The 17,540-nt window shown below is 34.5% G+C and overlaps 1 protein-coding gene across 1 annotated transcript in view; it reads right to left on the bottom strand.

Moving 5' to 3' along the window:
• Positions 1 to 1,641, bottom strand: part of LOC123531931 (interferon-inducible GTPase 5-like) — a 43,877-nt gene extending 42,236 nt beyond the window's left edge. Inside the window, exon 1 of the mRNA XM_045313239.2 lies at positions 1,473 to 1,641. The gene's annotated coding sequence lies outside the window, so the exon portion shown is untranslated. The remainder of the gene's footprint in view (positions 1 to 1,472) is intronic.
• Between the last annotated feature and the right edge of the window lie 15,899 nt (positions 1,642 to 17,540).

Genomic DNA, 17,540 nt, shown 5'->3' with positions numbered 1-17,540 from the left:
TTTTGCAATTTTCTGAGTTTTGAATGTTTACTTATATGTCAGTACTGCAACTCTGTTTATATGTCCCAAGATGTTTCCAACAATTATTTCTGCGTGCCCTGTTGATAACAAAACATATTGTTGCCTTGTGAAAGAAAGAAAAACAAGAGAAAAGTACTTTCGAATATTTTTCTTCACAAAAGTTTATTAATCTGACCAATATCAAAATTGACAAAAAAATGTACATTGTAAAAAATGTCAGCTACATGAAAGAGCTTTCCTAAACTGTAATTTTAATCAGGGAATTTTTGCCCAATTTTGTGAGAACGTTCATTTTTTTTTCGTTTATTATTTAATGCAAACTCTTCTCCTTTCATTGTTCATATTTTGCTTAAGCTTTGTTACGTATATCAATAAAATTATTAGTATTTGTTTGGTCATTCAAATTCACATTACAAGTAAACTGAAGTACTCTGTGTTATTATGTAAAACCTATATTGAATGTATTTCTGTGTGACTGTTTGGAACAAATTTATTTCTATAATGTAGAATTTGGTTAAGCCATTTTTCTTTTAAGATATACTGAAAAATCGGCAAATAAAAGATAGGGCCGGGTGTTTATAGTTAACTAAATTGACATGGAAAGTTTGGGCCTAAAAGAAAGTTTTCATACTTGGTTTTTTATAAGACCTCTCATAGTCGTAATTAAATATACTTTTTACTATGTAGTGAAATAAAATACATAGGTCCGTGTGTTCGTTTTGAGATACATCCTCAGGAATAAAAAGATCCGCAAATTCAAGCTGGTTTTTACCTTATTATATTTGGAATTTTATACGTGCATACCTTTTCTAATTACATTTTATCACAATTGTAATTTCTATCAATACAAATACATGCGTAGCTCAGACACAATTTTAGGTTATATGGCAACTTTCCAGCATTGGTGGAGGAGGAAGACCCATGGTTGATCTCCATGCTTTATTTTATCACGATAAGGCACCTGGGCAGAACCAAAAACGTTCCGTACGCCATCTTGATGATCTTACTGGAATAATTCTAGCCCCGAGTGTTGCTTGGACCTACCGTGATGGGGAGCAAGTGATTTGAATTTAGTGATCAAAAGAACTCGGATACGGAGGCCCTCAATCTAACGTCTGTCTTATTATGATACAAAGATGACATTTTGTCGAAGTCAGTTCAGTTAAATTTCTAAAGTTCTAAGTAGTCATTCATTACGAGTATTGTAACTAATACAGTGTGAAAGTCTTTAAGTTATACGTTTTCCGCTTAATATATATATAAGATATTTGATTTTGTGGCCAAATTCATCACTTTTACATCTTGTGGCCCGTTTATAATATCCCGATTATTACCATTTGATCTTTCAGTTTCATTATGTTTGCACTAACACAGTTAACACTTACCATTAAAACATAAAATATTTCATTCGAATAAATGAACTTCATCTTAGGTATAATAATTAAATTTACCTTTCGAAAATGCATATTCAGCCGTTGAATATTATCCAGTCATATTTGAATATTCGTCCAACGTTGCTAACAGCCAAATGGTAACATTTATCCAACTGAAACCAAACCTTACATAGCAGATAACATTTGTGAATAACCATTTGGAATGTACATGAATGCACATTACTGAATGTCTACACCGTGTGTAACGTAATCTTGAGATTGTAATGACACACTTCGGAACAAAAAGATATTGGTAAAGCAGACAGTCTTTTGGTGGAAGTTTATGTCATACTCGTTTTTTGAATATATTAAACCGGAAATACATATCCCTTTCCTCCCTAGTATATTGATATATTGTCCACTTTAAAAGAGCTCAAATTTGTTGATTTGCCTTGAACAGTTCGATTCAAATTTGCTTTGGAAAAGGAGAACTATCATGTTAAACCATGGGTAATTTAGATGTCGGTCATTGCTACAACTTTTAAATTCTCAAGTAAATATTTGTATAGTTTCATTTTGTCATTTTGTTCAAGCTATTAGTCTCGAATGTTTTTCTTTTGTCCAGCATTTTCTACCTTGTTGAGAAAAAAGGCATAGACAATCTGTAGATGTGTTTGCTCTTAGTTTCAACTTTTTCACTACAAGCATATTTCCTTTTGATATCGTATGATTTGCTAAAACGTACCTCCTACGTGCAAAAACAAAACAAATACATTAAGTTCAAATTGTCATCCGCTTCAGCGTCATTTCTGTTGAACGATCTGTGAACGATGAATAGGTAGATTCACATTTAAAATTTTGTCTTTGTATCTTATGTTAAGACAATATTGGAAATTTTGGTTTTTTCCTTTGCTCTCGAGGTCGTAAAAAGGCGATATGACTAGACTGTTTCACAAAACACTGGACTGCACTTAGTCAAAGTATATGAATTATTGTGAGAGAATGGATGATAACGCCTTCATGTGTCCTCACATAAGCCTATAGTAGCGCCATTATATATTCCGCTTTCAGATGTTGATAGATTTAAGCACATGCAATTTGTATTCAAGAAACCGAGGATAAATTGTACAGTAATGAATGATGACGAGGTGGTACAGTATCATTTTTTAAAAATAAAATCTGCAAAAAAGATCCTTTGGAAGCAAAGAATGCAACCAAGAAGAATAATAGCAGACTCGGTTTTATTGAGCCTGATCATGACAGGTAAATGAATTATGCAACAGCTATCAAAGCACTCTAGCACCGGCTTAAAGAAGCTATCTGATAAACCAGCAAGAAATAGATAACGCGTATTGTACATTATTGTACATTAACACATGCAGGATTGTATCTAGAGGTATCAAATTTCTTCTTAAACCTTATTATAAAATGATCTCAAAAATGAACATATATAATTCATAATTATGGATACAAGGTTATTGGGCACTGACAACCTGTTCTGAAATATTGTGAAGAGCAGAATTAATATCAGCCCGATTAATTGCTGGCGCGGGTATAAGGTTTATGAGATAACCAAGGCTTGACTAAGCAGAGAAGGTTATACTTTAAAGACCTGTATTGTCCGTGTGAAAACGCATTATGTGATAACAGATATTGTATTCAGTACAATAATAATAAATAATAAATAATACAACAAGTATCAAATGGACGTATAGAAAGTTCATGAAATTTTGGTGTCATTTGAAAGTATATTGTCTACTGCAGTACTGAAAAACAAAATATAAATTACATGACAAAAATATGTTATAGAAATTTTAATTGTTTACTTAATTAATGGTTTTCAGTGATACTTCCACAGAAATTTAATTATAATAGTGTAATATTTAACATTTCACAATCAAAAATCATGACTAAAATGATTCTGGTATGTTATCTATGGTCATCGTTCCTACTTATTATTGTTTAGCAAGCAGACCGCCTTCAAATGATACAAAAACAAAAAACAAAAAAAAAAACATAGGGTCAGCATGCATCAAAATTTACTTATTTGTTGATCGGATATCTTAAGCTTGTGTATCAAATATGTGTTTTTTATAACCGTCTTGTACATGCTTGTGGTGTCATTTCGCCAATTATTGCTACGGAACAGATTTACATCAGGCCAGTGAAAGTGAAAGGATGATCCCAATAACTATAAGGCAATTGTGCACCCTTTTAACAGTTAACGGTACTTTCCAAATTGAAAGATATACAAGTCCGTCATAGAACTTCAGCATGGTAAGGGTTAAGCCAGTAGTTATCCCGAAAGCGCTATAATTGAGAGTGAGTTGTGGAATACATATATATAAAACAATATGAATAAACTGGAGATTTCTCATCCCCATTGTGTGAAAACCCTACAGTTGCTGAAAACAAATTAAGTACAGACTTCTGCCTGGCGTCCCTAGACTCTGTAGTTTCTGTTGACTATATGATTGACTACAGAAAAATGAAAAATCATTTTCCTAGAACAACTATGTAGATTACCATGTCAGAACCTATAGCAAAACAGGTGTTAATAAACTTCTTACAAGGTGCTAAAATAATGATTGTCAAGTACTTGGTTTTATTTCGGACACATATAGACTTCTATAGCAATACGGACATTAACCCGAACTCGACAATTACGTAATCAAAGGTGTGTTTCTGACTAATGAACAATGGAAAATATTACTTAGTAAATAAGTCATTACCTTCGCGAAGAGAAGCAGAGAAGTAGGAATATTCAAGTTGATACATTTCTCAACGTATTTTTTAAAGAAGGTTAATAAATCTCGGTTTTCGCTTCCGAAACTGCTATATCGTATGTTCAAAAACAGAACACTGATGTTAAGGTAGTGGTTATTATAATGCTGTCACATTTATTTTCGTTTTGTTGGGTTTAACGTCACGCCAACACAATTATAGGTCACATGAAGGCTTTCAAGCTTTGATGGTGGAGGAAGATGCCAGGTGCTCCTCCGTGCATTATCTTAGCACAAGCGGGCACCTGAGTAGATCCAACGACCGTCCGTAAGCAAGCTAGATTGCCTCCTCACATGAAGAATTCAACGCCTTGAGTGAGGCTCGACTGCACATCAGTGAGGGGCAAGTGATTTAAAGTTAGCGGCACTAAGCACTTGGCCATGAAGGTAAAACAATGCTGCAATTGGCCATTCACTTGATTTTAAGCACATGATATACTGCAATTATGAATAGGTGGATTCACTTACAACATACAGATCATTTCAGGTATGTAGAAATTATGTCTTAATATCTGTTTTATCTCGTGTTACCACTTACGATGACATAATTTCTTTGATACATAAAAATGTGCATTAGAAGTAATTTAACTTTTTAATATCAGTCAAACAATGTATCATACTGACATGGCTAATTTAACATACTGTTAAAGTCATAAAGAGGTGGGTTACCTTGATATTTGTATTTGCGCAATCTTCACTTATATTTTATCAAAGGTATTATGCTTTTTAAAGCAAAATTTGAAGTACTGGTAAATGTTTACTGTGTAAGCAGGGTTTTCAAAACATGTTAGAGTTCGCCAGCTAAGCTGAAAATGGAGAACACATAACTATGGATTGCTAGGTCGAGAGTTTGATTCCTGGTCGAGTCATATGTTCTCCTTCACGATTGATCAATGAAACTGTGTGTGAAATTATTCGTCATCCACCTCTGATTCATGCGGAGGAGTTTGCAGTTACTTGTGGAAAATAGGTTGGTATTGGTACATTCCAGGAAAACTAGTTACTATGTTATGTTAACTGCCCGTCGTAGCATACTGAAATACTGTTTGGAAAAAAATAAACCCAAAGCAGGCGAAAAAGTAAAACCTGTTATGCCAGATGCTTACAAACTGTACAAATCTAGCATCATAAGATGACCTCAAATGGCTCTACTATCCAATATTTACTCAAGCGTATGCCCCTTTTTTACTTAAAAATACCATTGAGGTATACACACAAGCAGGTTTCTCAGAAACTATAGCTGAATTAATTTAAACACATTACACATTTTGCCATGAGTTTACCTGACGTGGCATTTCAGTTGCATAACTCTAAGATCTGTTTTGTAAAAACTATGTCCATTTTTGACACAGAGATTTTGGTTAATATTTTGCATGTATTTGTTTTCAAACTCGACATGTCTATTACTGTGTGGATATACATTTTTGTTATTTTGTACGTTTGGGAAAAAATGATTTAATCCTTAAATTTGTTACATTAATTGATACTTTAATGTTCTTTTTGATGTCCTATTGTGCATTTGGATCGTTACAGTGTACACCTAAACTAATCTCAAACACGCAACAGTTATTTTGACTGTATCGTCTCAGATCCCTGCTGTGACTTCTAATCACCAAGTATATACTATTTTTTAAAGATCTGATAGAATCAATCAGGCAACAAATATTTTGTGTCTACTCAGATCCCCCTACCGTGACCTGATCACCAAATATGTAGTATTCTATTCATTTGAAAATTGTAGTCTATTATCTCTTATCTAATCTGCCCCTTCAAGGTGACCCCTTGCGTGCTGTAAAAGACCACGGTTTTAGATGAACAAGAAATGTGATCATTTAACAACTTATCATACGACTTTAAATTCACCAATTCACAAATTGTTAAAATAGCTCTGAAAAGGATTGTTATCTAAAAACAAATTAACTATAATCATCTTTGCCCATGGTTTTACTTTTGGATTTTTTCCAAGTACCTTGTTTTTTCTGAAGTATCTCGTAAGTAAATGATTTAATTGGTCTCTCAGTCGACTTTATTTTCAGTCCGAAACACATTTGTCGTACACTGTGTATACTTCTAACCCGGGAAAAAACAGTTTGTTACGGAAAATGCCATCACGTTTCTTCGAAAGCTGGTGCATGCAGTTCGGATGATATGACGCAGAACGGCCCATTACCAGACTAATGAGCGTTCGACATATAAATCCCACTAAACAAATGGAGAAGTGGCATCAAAAACAGATGGGCATATGCGTAGAACCATTAACTTTCTCTAAGTCAACTGGTTTGCTTCCCGACATGAAAGAATTCTACACACCCAAAGTTTTGAACTCGGTGCGTTGAGAGGCAGGTGATTCGAGACCACTTGGCAACAGAGGCCCCTCCAAATGGTCCGAGAGCTCACGGACTTTTATTGCAACAATTGAGGCCAAAAGAAGTTTATACATTTTTGGAAACACTATTTCATATCCTCCATGAAAACCCATTTCTTAAGTGTCAAAGCCGTGCCTATCTATATTTTGTTCACTTATGTTTGTGATATGGGAGGTTAAACTCACTTGTAAAAATTTAGGGGGTAGGGTAAAGTTTAAGTTTACCAATTTTTTCACTGTTTAATTACAGTAGCTATTTGATTGTCAGTAAATGTATATATGTCAACCAATATCAGCAAAAAGAAATTCATCAAAAAGGAATGAAGGGCAAACTTGATATTTAAGGTCAAAGGTCAAATTTATGTACAAATCACAAAAATTGGCATATTTGAAATTTATTTTTATTCTTAAAAATTAGTTTGTTATCATAAGTTACTCAGTTTTACTTATGTAATGTGTTTATATCAGCCAAAGTCAGAAATGCAAATCTTGTTGCAAAACGTCAAAGTCAACTCTGATAATTGAAGGTCAAAGTTCATTTTCATGCAAAAATGTGAAAAATGTTACCTTTACTTTTTTAATCTGTTTAATATGTATTCGCATTATAAGTCACCGAAGTTAATTTAATTAAATGTCTGCATGTCAGGCAAAGTCAGCAGTGCAGATGTAACCCCAAAACTGCCAAGGGTAAAGCTTATATCAAAGGTCAAAGGTCAAATTTGAGTGAAAACTTGCATGAATAGCTTCCTGTTTGAAATATAAATGCTATTCCTAATCATTATTAGTAATTGCTCGTGATTTATTTTAATGTATATATGTCCCACAATGTCAGTAATAAAGATATCATTTGAAATCAGAATAGTTCAAATGTGATATAAAGTGTCAAAGGTCATTTTCATTTAAAAGCAAGAAAAAAAAAATGGCTCTTTAACTTTCTTCTTGTTGATAATATTTTGTAGATATTGGTCAACGATATCAGTTCATTTAATGTATATATGTCAGGCGATGTCTAGTATGCACATACAATTTCAAAACATTCAAGGTCAACCATAATATCAAAGGTCAAAGGTCAAAGAAGTGAGTAAAATGTTGCAAAGATATCACCTATTTGTAATAATTTTTATTGTTTAAAAGTATTTGTTTCGTCATTTTAGTAACTGATCGTTGTTCATTTTACTGTATATATGTCAGACGATGTCATAGAAGAGAAAATAAGTCAAGGTCAAACCTGGTATTGGAGGCCAGGGGTCACTTTTGTATAAAAAATCACAACCTTTACCATACTTATTATTACTTTAATCAAAAATAGCTTGTTGTTATAATTCACTGTTAGCAATTTACTTTAATGTATACATGTCAAGCAAGGTTAGCAATGTAGGTCTAATCCTTATAAGTAAAAGGCAAACCTATTATCAAAGGTCAAAGGTCAAATTTGTGTAAGAATTCGCAAAATAACAAGAATTTTGCAATGATTTGTGGTTGCGGGTTTATCCCGCTACCGAAGTTAAAGTGTATTTCTGACTATCATAGCATCTTTATTCTATTCAGAAATCAAATCCAAAAGATGTTCATGTGCTACACAAAATAGTCCCATTCATGCACAGTGCGGATGAATTATCAATGAACAAGCAATTCTTATTCAACCTGTATCCACTCACACTAACCATTTAGATTATATAAGATCTATCAATGATAAGGTATTCCAGCCCATGGTTACATCACAAGCTGGGTCAGGCAGCGTTCATCTTAGATATGATGCACATTAAATTTGTATTCGTTTCTCATTCATGTATATTCATAGACTGGCATTTTAAACAGAAAATAAATCTACCAAAAACCCGCAACCATCAGACATTTCAAGGCTTCGATTCTTTATTGTGTAGGTTATTTCTGTCACTATTAGTAAAACTGATCAGTATTCATTTTCAAATAGGCCTATATACAACTGGCAATATCACTGTTGAAATAATAATGAAAAGTATGTCAAGGTCAAACCTGACATTAAAGGTCAAACGTCATTTCATGTAAAAATTCAAAATACAGCATTTTTAATTTCTTCTTCGTTACAAATTATATTGTCATTTTGTTCATTGAAAGCAATTTTGTCTTATGTTTATTTGTAAATCAATGTCAGCAATGCAGATCTAATTTCAAAAACAGTGATTGTTAAAGCTTATACCAAAGGTAAAAGGTGAAATTTGCGTGAAAGATCGCAAAAAGTAGTATTTTTGCAATACTTTTCATTGTTTAAAAGTGTTTTGTCATTATTAATATTAATATTTTATGGTTATTTCTTGAAGTTTCATGTATGTATATACATTATCTATATATGGGTAAATGTCTACAATGGAGATATCATAAGACATGGGTCTAGATCAGTCCTGAAGTTAAAGTTTAAAATTCATTTTCGGGTAATAAATACAAGAGATAGCATTGTTATTTTATTTCTTTGTTCAAACATATCTTGTTATAGCTTGATGTTAATTCATTTTAAAGTTAGCCTTTACTTCCTTACTGCCTTCCATCTTCTTATGGCCGTTTTATATCTTATGATTAGATGCGGCAATGAACTGCATCGTATTCTGCAGGTCGCTGATATCTCTTCACGGCTTGGTCTCAAATGGGATGTCTGTTGGCCAAACTTTCTGGCGTGCTTCTTCCAGATAGGAACAACTCTGCAGAATGTGAAACGGTGTTTGTTCCTCTGATCCGCACTGACATTTAGCTTTCTCTAATTGGCTGTTTAGCTTGTGTAGACAGTAATGATTTGGCGGGTAACCTCCATTTATGTTCTTCAAGTCTGACGCAAAGCTGTTCTTCCACAGAGTCTGAGCTTCTCTGTATGAAGTTTGAGGTTTGGGGTGTATTTATCTGGTTTCTTTCTTTGCAAGATTGTGCTAAGCTTCATTTCCAGCTATGCCCATATGTGCAGCAATCTATCGAAATGCTACATTGTTGTTCTCAGGCAGGAGACTGATGTTTTTCAACAGCTGTCTGATGGATCTGCTGAGAGAGCCTGAAGAGCTGACTTGGGGTCTGTTAGGAATATATTGTCCCTTTTCTCCTCGCTCATACCGTTCCAGTGTCGCTGATGTGAGGGCTTGCATCTGGATCTGTAGTTGGAGGATCTCTTGCCGACTGAATGAGAGAGTATGAAGGAGGAGCTGTCTGAAAATTTGATGTAGGCACCACCCCAAGCTTTCTGAACTGCTTTTTTTTCACTGATCCATTGCTATATTCTTGGATGCAGGAGTGTGCTGGATAGCGGTTATTGATCATTTCTAGCGTAAGAGATTGTTGGTTAGCCTGATTTTGCTTTCCCTTTTCTTCTACTCCTGGCACCTCAAATGTGATCTTGGGAGCACATTGTCTGGGAAACCACTCATTGGGCTCGAGCGGCTCTGCCTCTGTGTACAGTGCTGCTGCTTTCTATTTTTGCAGTTTTTGACGATGTGGATAAGACTCTGTCTTATCAGTTTGTTCTTGGTTCTGCTGTCGAATTTTGAGTGGAGTGGGTGGGATGGTAGTCTCTTTGCCTTCTATGCACGGTCAAAAGCTTTTTACTCTCGTCTTGTCTCTAATTGTTCAGGGTTGGCTGTCTTTTCGATTCATTTTATTTGAGTTGTTTTCATTGCCCCTCAGACCTGAAATTTAACCTTGTCCAGTTTATCTTTACTGGTTTTGGAAGCAGGTACCAATGAGGTTGATGCGTACTATGCAATGTATCGTACGTTGCCTGTGTAGACTTGCAGAGGAACTTTGCATTCACTCCCCAACCTGTTCAAGCCAGTTTTTTTTTTCATAGTGGCGAGTTTTTTAAGGCCCTCTTCTTTGACCTTTAATGTCAGATTTGACCTTGACTAATTTTTCATTATTATTTCAAGAATGATATCATCTGTTATAAATACATTAAAATGAATAATAATTAGTTAATAGTTTTTAAATACCCTAAAAAATAATGAAAAATCGTTGCAAAAATACTGTTTTATTTTTTCTGGCTAATTTTCACGCAAATTTGACCTTTGACCTTTGGGAATAGGTTTTGCTTTGCCTTATTTGAATAAGACCTACATTCCTGACCTTGCTTTACATGTCACATTAAAATAAATTGCAACAGAAAATTCTAACAAGAAATATTATTTTTGAACAAAGTAATGAGTAAGTATGCTACAAATTGATCTTTTACATGAAAATGACCCCTGACCTTTAATACCAGGTTCGACCTTGACTTATTTTCTCTTCCATGACATCGTCTGACATATATACAGTAAAATGAAAAACGATCAGTTACTAAAATGACAAAACAAATACTTTTAAACCATAAAAAAATATTACAAACAGGTGATATTATTGCAACATTTTATTCACTTTTTTGACCTTTGACCTTTGAAATTATGGTTGACCTTGAATGTTTTGAAATTGTATGTGCATACTAGACATCGCCTAACATTTATACATTAAATGAACTGATATCGTTGACTAATATCGACAAAATATTATCAACAAGAAGAAAAGTTAAAGAGCCATTTTTTTCTTCCTTTTACATGAAAATGACCTTTGACCCTTTATATCACATTTGAACTTTTCTGATTTCAGATGATATCTTTATTACTGACATTGTGGGACACATATACATTAAAATAAATCACGAGCAATTACTAATAATGATTAGGAATAGCATTTATATTTCAAACAGGAAGCTATCCATGCAAAGTTTCACTCAAATTTGACCTTTGACCTTTGATATAAGCTTTACCCTTGGCAGTTTTGGGGTTACATCTGCACTGCTGACTTTGCCTGACATGCAGACATTTAATCAAATTAACTTCGGTGACTAATGATGCGAATACATATTAAACAGATTAAAAAAGTAAAGGTAACATTTTTCACATTTTTTGCATGAAAATGAACTTTGACCTTCAATTATCAGGGTTGACTTTGACGTTTTGCAACAAGATTTGCATTTCTGACTTTGGCTGATATAAACACATTACATAAGTAAAACTGAGTGACTTATGATAACAAACTAATTTTTAAGAATAAAAATAAATTTCAAATATGCCAATTTTTGTGATTTTTACATAAATTTGACCTTTGACCTTAAATATCAAGTTTACCCTTCATTCCTTTTTGATGAATTTCTTTTTGCTGACATTGGTTGACATATATACATTTACTGACAATCAAATAGCTACTGTAATTAAACAGTGAAAAAATTTGTAAACTTAAACTTTACCCTACCCCCTAAATTTTTACAAGTGAGTTTAACCTCCCATATCACAAACATAAGTGAACAAAATATAGATAGGCACGGCTTTGACACTTAAGAAATGGGTTTTCATGGAGGATATGAAATAGTGTTTCCAAAAATGTATCAACTTCTTTTGGCCTCAATTGTTGCAATAAAAGTCCGTGAGCTCTCGGACCAAAAGGTTTTAAGCATGAAAAGTTAAATGCACTAATATTTTAAAGATAAAAGGAACGTCCATTCTACACAGGAGCAACTTGGACAGCAAAAATGTGCCCACATCTGATGTTCCCAAATATAATCAGATTTGTATTTATTTAGTAGGTTCATGTCTTTGGAGTACGCAAATTAATTTTTTCAGTTAACTATCCGCGATTTTTATTATTTCTTCGATTTTGCAAAGATTGCTGTAAATCAGCGACAGATACGTTACACTGCAAAATTTCCCTCGAAAAAACATTTAAATATAACACGTAAAAAAATTGTGTCCGTTATTTACCTGTTCAGACTAAATACTTTTTTAATGAAGTTATTTATATCTTATGTTAGATAAAAGCAATATAAATGTATGCCGAATGAAATAAAATATTTTGAAATACGATAACAGTTGAACATCATCTTATTTTATTTACTACTTTATGTTTATTTTGTAAATGAATAACTAAGCCACGTCATGAGAAAACCAGCATAGTGGGTTTGCGACCAGCATGGATCCAGACCAGCCTGCGTCTGTCAGGATCCATGCTGTTTGCTATTGGTTTCTCTCATTGCAATAGGCTTTTAAAGCAAACAGCATGGATCCTGACCAGACATTGTGGATGCGCAGGCTGGTCTGGATCCATGTTGGTCGCAAACCCATTATGTTGGTTTTCTCATGGCACTGCTCATTACTATCTTTGTGATAACCATATCATTTAACATTCAAACTGTCAGTAGTCGTTCTGGAACATAAATTATTCATCTGAGTATTTGAAGTGAATAGGTGTTGTAACGTATCTGTTGCCCAAACTGCCCCAATAAAAAAAATAACAAGAGCTGTCAGTTGACAGCGCGCTCGACTATTCTCAGTGCTTGATAGTATAATATAAGCTATGAGTAAAACTTTAACATTACAATAAGCATATTCTAAGTCAAAAAGGGGCCATAATTCAGCCAAAATGCTTGACAGAGTTGCCTCCTCCTTTTTACAGACTGGGATCATGATGGTAAACAAGTATGCAAAATATCAAAGCAATATCTCAATGGACTTTGAAAATATTTCGGGTGGTACGCAAACTTTAACATTTGTGTGACGCTCACGCTAATGCCGACGGCGGGGCGAGTAGGATAGCTCCCCTATTCTTCAAATAGTGGAGCTAAAAACTACTGTTTTCATCCCAAAACGTAAATGAAATATTAAATTTCTTTTTTTACTATATTCTGATACATTGAATGTATCAGTATATAGTAAAAAAAAAATCAAATATCTTTCTTTCGTTTTAGGATTAACAAGAGCTGTCTCCATAGGATGACACATGCCCCCGATGGCACTTTGAATGAATAGTTATGGCCGATGTTAGAGTTTAGGACCTTTGACCTACGGACCTGGGTCTTGCGCGCGACACGTCGTCTTACTGTGGTACACATTCATGCCCAATAATTTTAAAATCAATGCATGAATGACAAAGATATGGACCGGACACGCCCATCAATGCACTATCATGAAATATGACCTTTAACGTCTAAGTGTGACCTTGACCTTTGAGCTACGGACCTGGGTCTTGCGCGTGACACGTCGTCTTACTGTGGTACACATTCATGCCAAGTTATTTGAAAATCCATCCATGGATGACAAAGATATGGACCGGACACGAATGCACTATCATGAAAAATGACCTTTAACGTCTAAGTGTGACCTTGACCTTTGAGCTACGGACCTGGGTCTTGCGCGCTACACGTCGTCCTACTGTGGTACACATTCATGCCAAGTTATTTGAAAATCCATCCATCGATGACAAAGATATGGACCGGACACGAAAATTGCGGACAGACTGACAGACCGACAGACCGACCGACAGACGGTTCAAAAACTATATGCCTCCCTTCGGGGGCATAAAAACAATAGTTTTTAACTTAATTATGGGGGATCCATATACTAGTGTGGGCACCTGGTGAAGACTGGACGAGCACCTGTGACAAAAGGTATGCAGTCAATATAAAAATGATCAATATTGAAAAAGGGATGTTTCATTCAAGATGTGTATTATTAACTAATTATTTGAGCATAACAACTTAGTAATTGTCTCGATATTTTAATTTGAGTACCGTCCAATTTAATTTAACCCTAGATCACCGACACTGATTTTTGATCTCATGTGCAAGTGTTAAACGTCTGATTTTGGAAATTAGTTAACTCTAGTGGACATGCAATTTCAGACAGTATAAAACATGCCAGCTTAATAATGATACTTAAACCAAAAAGTTTAAAAACTTTAACTGCGATGACATATTTATACTTGGAGTTGCTCCTCTATCTGTAAAATGGATGGGAAACATTTTGATTAATGAATTTAAAAAATCTTATATTACTTTTCAAAGTTGACATGTTTTATACACCTGTATAAAATTTCATTGAGATCTGACTTCGTTTTAGGATACTCCAGAATGGTCATACTAATTTTGTTTTAAGTGCAAAAACTTATACCTCAGCATAGACCGATTTGATTTAAAAGCTGTATCATAAAGCTCCTCATTAATTAGGTTCAATAATCCACCTTCGTTTCTTGAATACCATTGTATTATTTATTTGTGATACTTGAAGAGAGAAATAATATATCTTTCATTAAATCTTTGTTTTTAGATCAGATTTTAAAGGTTTATGGTGCTATTTGAAATTTTCCAGTCTATATTGTTATAAATGTTGGGAGGAATGATGCTTGATATAGAGATATTGAAACTTACCCTAAACCCACTTTACACAACGAAACAATATAATTATACAGCGAAATACTTCAGTTAACACTGTTTGGCAATCCCAATCCTGCCCATGATATATCAATAAAATGGAAAAAGTAATCTATCTATATTACCTGTATTTTCCCCATACTTTGACGCATATAATATTATACAGGTAGAAGATATTTTTCTCTTTCCAGCAGTAGCTTTCTAAACAGTTTTTACTCTGTGAAATTCTGTGGGGTTTTCTTCTAAAAAGATTGTCTGTTTGTTGTCAAAATTCAGTACAAAAAATGTAACAGTTTCCTCAGGGTTTTTCTTGATTTGATATAAATTTACATAATTTTCTTTTTAATCACCTACCACTGTTATAATTGTACATGTTTTTTTCATGCATAGAGATAAAATTACATGTTTTGCAGGAAATAATAGATATCTATCTAGTACCAAATCCTACAATAAAGTTTTAGTGGAGTCTCTACTTTTTCCAAATACTTTACCCAGGATATTTTTACCTCCAATAACTCTTTTTCAGAAAAAGATACTTTCATTATTTTTTCAGACTAAGCACTTTGATGAAGTTGACTACTTACATAATTGAGCCGCGCTATGTGAAAACCAACATAGTGCGTTTGTGACCAGCATGGATCAAGAGCAGCCTGCGCATCCGCGCAGTCTGGTCAGGATCTATGCTGTTCGCTAATGGTTTCTCTAATTGCAATAGGCTTTGAAGGTGAACAGCATGGATCCTGACCAGATTGCGCCGATGCGCATGCTGGTCTGGATCCATGCTGGTCACAAACGCACTATGTTGGTTTTCTCATGGCGTGGCTCATATACATTTAAAATGGGTAAAACTTCTTGAAGGTTGCATTTTTAGTTCCATTGTCCAGCTGATACAAGGTATCATTGTCATCTCAAGATTCTACAGGTTGTTACAGTCACTGTCAATTCAAGATTTTCTCAGGGAAATGTCATATTTTCACATGTTGAATTCCTGAGACATTTAGGTTGATGACAATTAAAATGTATTGTGTAATTAATAAAAAAAGGCTTGAATGCCTCAAATAATAATATGCATAGGTTGGACATACATCTGCTCTGCAAAAATGTTCTGAAGTAATTTGGACAAGCTACATTAGTATAACAAGAGGGCCATGATGGCCCTATATCGCTCATCTGAGTTAAAATTGCTTGCCTGAACAAATTTCTTTGTTAAAGCTTAAAAACAAGAAAGTAGTCCAGCAGGTCATATTCGTGGTCACTGAAAGTCAGTTTTAAGATGAGTGTGCAAAACTGTCATGTCATCCAAATTTCAAGGCTGTATCTTAAAAAACAAGAAAGTAGGCCAGTAGGTCAAGGTCACAGTCGGGTGACCGTTATCACTTAGGGTCATCAGGTAAATATAATTAAACAATCTAGGAAATATGATCTGATAATTTTTGAAGTATTTTTTCCTATATAACTCATATATCAAGTGACCCCTAGGGTGGGGCCTCTTTTCACCTCAGGGACATAATTCGAACAATATTGTTAGAGAACAACTAGGCAATGATACATACAAAATATCAAAGGCATAGGCCTTGAACTTTCAGACAAGAAGATCTTTAAAAGTTTTTTCCTATATAAATCTATAATAAACTTGTGACCCCTAGGGCAGGTCCTCTTTCACCCCAGGGGCATAATTTGAACAATTTTGGTATTAGACCACTAAGCAATGCAACATGCAAAATATCAAAAGCATAGGCCTTGCAGTTTCAGGCAAGACTATTTTGAAAGCTTCTTTTCCTATATGTGTCTATGTAAGACTAGTGAACCCCATGACATGGCCTCTTTTAACCCCAGGGGAATAATTTGAATAATCTTGGTAGAGGACCACAAGGTAATGCTTCATACCAGACATCAAAAGCCTAGGTCTTGTGGTTTCAGACAAGAAGGTTTTTAAAGTATTTTCCTATACAAGTCTATATAAACCATGTGACCCCCCTGGGCGGGGCCATATTTCATCCTAGGGAGATCATTTTAACAATCTTGGTAGTGGCCTATAATATGATGCTACATACCAAATATATAAGCTCTAGGCCCTTTTGTTTTTGACGGAAGATTTTCTGTATAAGTCTATATAAACCATGTGACCCCCGGGGTGGGGCCATATTACAATGTATATCCTAGCGGGATAATTTGAACAATTTTTGTAGAGGCCCACTAGATGATGCTACATACTAAATATCAAAGCCCTAGGTCTTATGGTTTTGACAAGAACTTTTTCCCTATATAAGTCTATATAAACCATGTGATCCCCGGGGTGGGGCCATATTTGACCCTAGGGGGATAATTTGAATAATCTTGTTAGAGACTCACTAGATGATGCTACATACCAAATATCAAAGCCCTAGGCCTTGTGGTTTTGGACAAGAAGATTTTTGAAGTTTTTCCTTTCGGTTGCCATGGCAACCAGAGTTCTGGATGGAATTCAATTCTTTGAACAAGTTTTAAAGAAGATCATCCAAGGAAGTTTCATCAAAATTGGCTTTGTGGTTTAGGAGGAGATGTTGATTAAAAGAAAGTGTGGTTGGCCGCCGGACGGTGAGCAATCACAATAGCACTGCAACTAAGAGGAGACAAGTCCATGCAATAATTTTAAGAAAAAAAGTGTAGCAAAGAACCAAGCTAACACTGCTGAAAATCTCCATGTCCTCATAATTATGAAGTGGAGAAAAAATGGTGGAAAACAGTCAAGCAAACAGAGCAAATGGCACTTCAAACTATTCCAACCTTAACTAAAATAATTTCCGCAAAAAGAAACTAAAATAACA

Source organism: Mercenaria mercenaria, chromosome 11 (genome assembly GCF_021730395.1).
Source record: "Mercenaria mercenaria strain notata chromosome 11, MADL_Memer_1, whole genome shotgun sequence".
Lineage (NCBI taxonomy): Eukaryota > Metazoa > Mollusca > Bivalvia > Venerida > Veneridae > Mercenaria > Mercenaria mercenaria.
This window is presented reverse-complemented; position numbering and strand designations above follow the sequence as displayed.